Consider the following 7500-nt stretch of genomic DNA (forward strand, 5'->3'; position numbering starts at 1 on the left):
ATACATATACCTATATATATATATATATATATATACATATACATACATATATATATACATATATACATATATATATATGTATATACGCAGATATATATATATATATATATATATATATATATATATATATATGTAATGAAATACAGATTTTGACAATGATATTTAGTCTGTCGATTGCTAGACTGTAATACATTGCAGGGTAACTGAGTTGTGATGGCAGCTTGCTGTATTTCCTTTGATGTCTCAATTATAACCAAGTAGCGACACAAGTTAATAGCTTCATCTATAATCTACTGATAATAGATAAGTTGCAGTGACTAGCATGAATAAATTCAATCAGGAATCAATAATCCACGTGGGCAAATACCAATACAGAAAATTGTATACACATAAACAAGTGCACGGATACATAGAAGAATCTACAGGTGATATCTACATACATACAATCATATATATACACACACACACATATATATATATATATATATACGGATGTATGAATATGCGCAGGAATATTTATATGTAAATGTATGTGCCTATGTTTATACGTACATACACAAGCATACATCTCAAAGTACATATGTATGTGTATTTCTATATACATGCATGTGTGCACGCATGTATATACACACGTTCATACATGCATGTGCACAGATACATATACAAACACTTAGATATACACGCACATAGATTTATGCGATGTAAATAAAAAGCATTGAAAATAACTCATAAAACCACGTCATGCATGGCTGTGTTTACCAGTGAGGATAACACCACCGATGCTGAATTTTATCATATAAATATCATATATATATATATATATATATATATATATATATATATATATATATATATATATATATATATATATATATATATATATATATATGTTTGTGTGTGTGTGTGTGTAGACTTTCACTTTCACTTTCACCTTTCGTCGCTTGCTAGACCGTATTGTTATGTATGGCAGCTATCACCATTTATTTAATGTAATAACAGCTTGATGTTGGTCGCTTCTACCTGGAGAATATGTGTTGCATTTAATAAATCATTAAACAAGTTTTTTTTTTGTTCTAAAAAAGAAATAAGCGCCCAGAATTTGATTTAATAAAACAAATATGTGCCTCGGCACGTCATTTTAATTAAGATATAATGTTGCGGAAGGAGAAAGGAAAACATAAGGAAGAAGAGGCGTGGAAAGGAATATGTAGGAAAAATAACGTTTTATGTAAAATGGATGAGATTGAAGAGGAGTCGACATGGTCCTGAATGCTTATTGAAGACAGAAAGGTGAAGATCGGCTACATAATTGGTCTAAATAGTGATCGTTCTCTGGATAAACGTTCTTTAATGAATTACGCAGCTCGGAGATTATGGAGGCACCATGTGGCGTCAGTTCTCCACACTGAGATGTCATACTCGCACGACTGCGGACATATACCTGGAATGTCACTGAAAAATATCTTAAAACTGATCCTTCAAGTTGAGTCAACTGCAAGACACCTAGCAGTGAGACAAAGAGCTAGACGGTTGCAAACCAAAGGGTATATACGAATGGCTGTTGATTCTAATTCAACCTTGTGAATGAGTTATCTTAAGACTTTGCCCTCACTATTCTCCCTGGAATTACAGGCGGTGGAAATCTATGCATTGAAATTACTGAGTCCAAATGTTTCATAAAAAATATCCGTAACTATGATCGTTCCCTTGCATGGATTTTCATGTCACTTATCCTAATGTTTGTTGCCATTCCATGAACAAAGCGATTCACCTGTACCCTGCATAATATATCAGTTGTCTCTGCAGCAAACGCAGGAATGCATATATATGTATGATGTATGTCCCGATCGAAGCAGCAGGAGAGCTGGGATTAGACACAAAATATGATGGATAATATCCTTAATCTCAGTTGCTCTCTTAGGATTCTCGTGCGTCCAAGGATGAATTATTCAAACTCGGAGAAAACGCGCTGAATAGATGGCTATGACATTCCACCACAACTCATGTTTTACATATACTACTAACGGGTTAAGGTAAAGCAACTGACAAGCAAATTTGTGGTACTGAGCAGAATATTTGCTGTTGCCCATTTTTTGTACAACGAAATATGTAAATATTCGCGCATTGATTCAGTTAAGATAGGGATCCATGACATGCACTATCTACTATTGCATCATGGAATTATTATTATTATTATTATTATTATTATTATTATTATTATTATTATTATTATTATTATTACTGTTATTATTAGTATGATTGGGTAAAAAATTGTGTAAGAAGAGATTCATACATTTTTCGGCAAGCCCTCTTTCGCTGTATATCTTCATTATTTCACTTGTAATTAGCTCATGCAGTTTACTATTTGCATGCGATACGGGAACATTTTCATTAATAGGTCTTTCTAAAGCGATTAGTATTTGGTATAAAGAACAGTTTTTGAATGCTACGTTGTCAAAGCACTTCTCCATTAAGTTTTTTTTTCCCCTAAAGCTTATGGTTTTTTCATGAAATAATGGCTTTCAATTATGTAGTTTATTTATTTATTTTACTCTTTGCAGCTTATTGTTAATAAATAAGTTACATTCGGTTCCATTTATGTCTGTTAAAACAGTAAAAGTCTGTCAATTTTCAGAAGAACAAAGAAATTTCGACTGCAGTTATTTTTCTTATATTAGCACCAACCATTCTAGAAGGAGTAACTTTTATGGACTTATAACACTGATTCTACTCATTTAATTGCAGTATGCAAATAAGCTGTGTGTGAGGCCTTTACACTCGTACATGACCAGCAAACGGACACAAATCTAAACATCTTACTGCAAGATTCATCATCAATCAGAAGACTATAAATTCGCACCAGGCAACAGATATAAATAATGGTGTATGCGTTTACAGTTTTGGATATTTGCTCATCAGTTTGCCTGAAATGCGCTGATAGTTTATGTACAGCAATCCCTTGCCATATCGCGGTGCACCTATCGCGGTTCGCCTTTCGCGGTTCGCCTTTCGCGGTTCGCCTTTCGCGGTTCGCCTTTCGCGGTTCGCCTTTCGCGGTTCGCCTTTCGCGGTTCGCCTTTCGCGGTTTATTATTTAAGCTACGTCGATTCCTCCGTGGTCTTCTATTGCATTTATAATAAATTAAATATATACAAATTATAAAAAGAATGAAAATAAAAATATACAGTATTGTTTCTCCTTCGTGGATTTTCACCTTTCGCGCTGGGTTTGGGAACGTAACATCTCCGATACTCGAGGGATTACTGTAATAGGATATTAATGTATTAAAGTAAAAACACGTTGTATACCTAAATGGGGTCGATTTTAATTCACATTAAATTGCTTTAATTTTCTGATCAAATACTTACGTATATCGTCGTCGTCGTCGTCATCGTCGACGGCGGCGGTGTTTTATCGAGTTTCCGATAATTTATTTGGTTTCTTCTTGAGCACTTCTTCCCCGTCTGTTACAAAGTTCACAAGTGATCCGTGGTGGAGGTTTTGGCTGTTGCAGCCTCCATATTCTTTTTTGTCGTTTCTCTTCCTTATTCCTCTGGCATTTTGAAGCTGAAGTTTGTATGTTTTATGTATGTATTCTCATGCGTATAGTCGCATATCTAGACAGGCTCATATATATTTAAATGATGAATTTCTGGAAAGTTTTACAGATTTTTACAGTTCCAGTGATGGATTGGATCTGTAGTCTTCGAAATAACCGGTATCTGTGTGTATGTGTGTATGTATATATATATATATATATATATATATATATATATATATATATATATATATATATATATATATATATATATAATATAATATGTATATGTGTGTAGTATATTTTTCATGAAGTATAGCGTGATGAAGATTAAATGTCTTATTGTTTTCTTCGTAAAGTCGGAACAACGTGAATTATGAGAAATGAGATATGTCAATAAATTGTGCTTATATCATGTTTCGTTATTTCGGAGAATCGTTGTTGCAATTTTGGTATACTTTTCAGTGATGTGTGTATGGTGGCTGGTTTTGCATGCGAAGGATAGCATTGTTATAATAGCTAGTCATCTACGTGCATTTCTCTTCTCATAGAATATGTGATTTTATCTCTCTAATGCTGATGGTATCTTTTATTCTCAGGTTCCAAAACTTCTGTTCGTCGGCGTCAATTAAAATTTTAATGTATAAGGAATTGACGCCCCAGAACGAGAGGTGTGACGGAGCAACTGTAACTGTGTGGTGTATGTTCATTTTGTCTGTGTGTCCTGTAAACACATGCATGTGTATGAGTTTGTATATCGGCAAATGTTGTAAACGGGTGCGATATGATCCGATATATCTGTGGTTCGAACAATTATATCTCGCATTCATTCTACCTCGGTTGCTTCTCACTCTTCTTGATTACTTTCGGAAATTCTTCATGACAATGCTCGACCACACGTTACACTAATGACGCTCCAAAAGTTGAGGGAACTTGGCTACAAAGTTCTTCCCCACCCAGCGTATTCCCCAGACCAACTACTACATTTTCAAGCACCTTGATGGTTTCCTGCGAGAGAAGGAGTTCAAAAGTCAAACCGATACGTTCAAAGAGTTCATCAGCTCCAGAACTCCAGATTTTTATGTTACCAGAATAAACAAACGTGTAACTCGTTGGCAAAATGTGTTCGTTGTAATGGTACTTACTTTGCTAAAAAAACTTCCGCATTGTTGAAATATATTGTGATGAATTTCCTGTTTCAGAATGTTGCTTACATTTTATACATGCATACATACATACATATACATATATATATATATATATATATATATATATATATATATATATATATATATATATATATATATATATTTATATATATTTGTGTGTGTGTATTATGTATGTGTGTGTGTGTATAGTAGGTTTGTTCTTCTGTGTCTGTGCAAGCATCCAGTCTCATACATTGACACATGGCCTATTTCATCGACCTCCCTTAATCACTCATTTATCTCTGGTTGTATCCCACTATGTCATTAATTGCTATTATAAATCTACTGGATTAAAATGGCGACAGTCTTCTCCGTGTCATGTCCGACGTGTCCTTTTGCGCAAGATAAACGTTCGAAAAGGCCAAGCATAATATATGAAACTTAATCACCTGCTTCCCTGAAATACAATGTACTATAAATATAAACGTATTTATATTAATGAATATGTCGTATCCGGTTTATGGCGTTATCTGAATGCATTCATATCTGCCATCAGAAGCGGTACACTTCTGTATACATTAGTTGTGAAATCATACACACCTACTAACAAAGTCACTCACACATATATATACATATGTTCACGCATATATCTGTATATATTTAAATAGAGATACACGTATGTATGGTTATACACTCATGTACGATGCATAAATATAAGTTTGTGTTAGAGCAAATTCATAAATGTATGGAGAGACTGTAAACCAGAAGCATTTAAAAAATTTATCACATCTCATTACTTATAACTCCCCGTAAGACGGCAAGCTTAGTGAAGTTTCGTCTGTCTTCGTGTTTTAAGTTCAAATGCCACCGGGATCGACTCTGCATTCCATCCTTTTGTTGTTGTTATTATTATTATTATCATTACTACTACTACTACTACTACTACTACTATTTTACTATTTTCAAGAACCTGGATCCTCGCTTTTTTTTTGGTTCCTTTTCCCGTATTGCCTTTGTTTCCTTCTTTGTGGAAATTTTCAGAAGCAAATTGGTGTTGATTTTCGTTACATTGATCCTGCACTGTTGTTATTTTAGTGCATTAGAAATTATTCTAAACCATTGATTATGCTCCCAGACATACTCTTTCAGTATTGACCTGTTTGTCGCCAGTAGATGTTCCACTGATGCAAATCATCAAACCGATGACAAGTAGTTATATTGATCACGAACTACTGAAAAATGCTGAGCACTGATCGAAAAATATCCCTCAGGGATAATCGCTGACTAGTTAGATACATTTCCCACAATCACTACGGAAACTTCCTTTTGTTCAGCTTTCGTCCATCCTACCCACACGCATTGCCTTCTTAAACGCATACTTCTAAACAAATGTTCTTCCTAGCTTCTTAGGATTTTTTCCAAGAAATTTCTTTTTTCACCAAATATCTGTATTCTGCATTACTTTGGTATCATATTCATTTCTTCCGTTTGTGACCGAGGTTAGCAAATATAAACTGGGTCAATCCTGTCGCCTCTATAATTTCTAGTGAGGTCTCAGCTACTTCTTCAATTTTCCCATCCTCCATTTCTTTCCTATATTCACTATATCCCGAGATCCACATCCCATGGAGACTACTGGATCCTGTGGCTCACAGTCTCTTTTAAGACATTTTGAGCGACGCTTAAATCACTACTGCATGTTAAAAATAGTTAAATTTCAGCGTTGCTGTGTAAAGGTAACTTTCGCAGAATTTTTCGAGAATATGATTCTACTTTCTCTTTCGTTGTTAATAATGTTTTATGGACTTAACCACACATAATAAAAAGGAGTACTGGTGGAAAACCTCAATAAAATGTAAACGCAATAGACACGGCAATGATTTGGGATAGAGAAGTGAAACTGTGTACAGTTACGGAAATCAGCTGCCCAACAGAAGTTAACATAAAGCGAAAGACCAGTGAAAGAGCAGCGAAAATACTTACGCTGAACTGTTAAGAAATTTGAAGTTACTCAATCCAAATTACAAATTCATCTTTATACCTGTAATATGTAACACTTGCTTAAACACCAATCTTGAGAAACTAGTCTTCTCAAATTCAGGAATGCGGAAGCTAAATCGAAGACTACAGATCCATTCCATTATTAGAACAGTAAAAATGAGTAAAATTTACCAGAAATCTAGAATTTATGTATTAAGAGCATATCTAGATATGTAATTATATGCATTAGAATACGTACATAAAACGAAACATAAAAATCTTCGCATATTCGTACATACATATATACATGCATGCATACATACATACGTGCAAACAAACTACTCTGTTGATGTTGAAATTCCAAAGAAGGAGCTCTGCATCTAGTTTAGAAACCAGTTCTTTCTCTCTTGGTAACAGAAACACACAAACGCACAAACACACGCACACACACACGTGTGTATAGACATATATACACATATCCCTTTTTATACATCTAAGTGACTTTTTGTGAGATGGTGGGTGTATATATCTTGGGCACTTCTAAGTATTCTATTGTTTATTTAAACACGCATACGTACGCATAGAGTATATTCATTAGTATCCATCGCCTTTGCTAGCACATATGCATTCAGTGTTTACATGTGCATAGAAGAAAATGACTAATATGAAAAGCAGTATTTATCCACGTTTGTACATGAAAACTAGAAAGACCCGAACAGCACGTTTGTTGCAGATACATACATACATATATATATAATATATATATATGTGTGTGTGTATATATATATATATATATATATATATATATATATATATATATATATATATATATCT

The sequence above is a fragment of the Octopus bimaculoides genome, chromosome 22, assembly GCF_046866305.1.
Source record: "Octopus bimaculoides isolate indiv1 chromosome 22, ASM4686630v1, whole genome shotgun sequence".
In the NCBI taxonomy this organism is placed as follows: domain Eukaryota; kingdom Metazoa; phylum Mollusca; class Cephalopoda; order Octopoda; family Octopodidae; genus Octopus; species Octopus bimaculoides.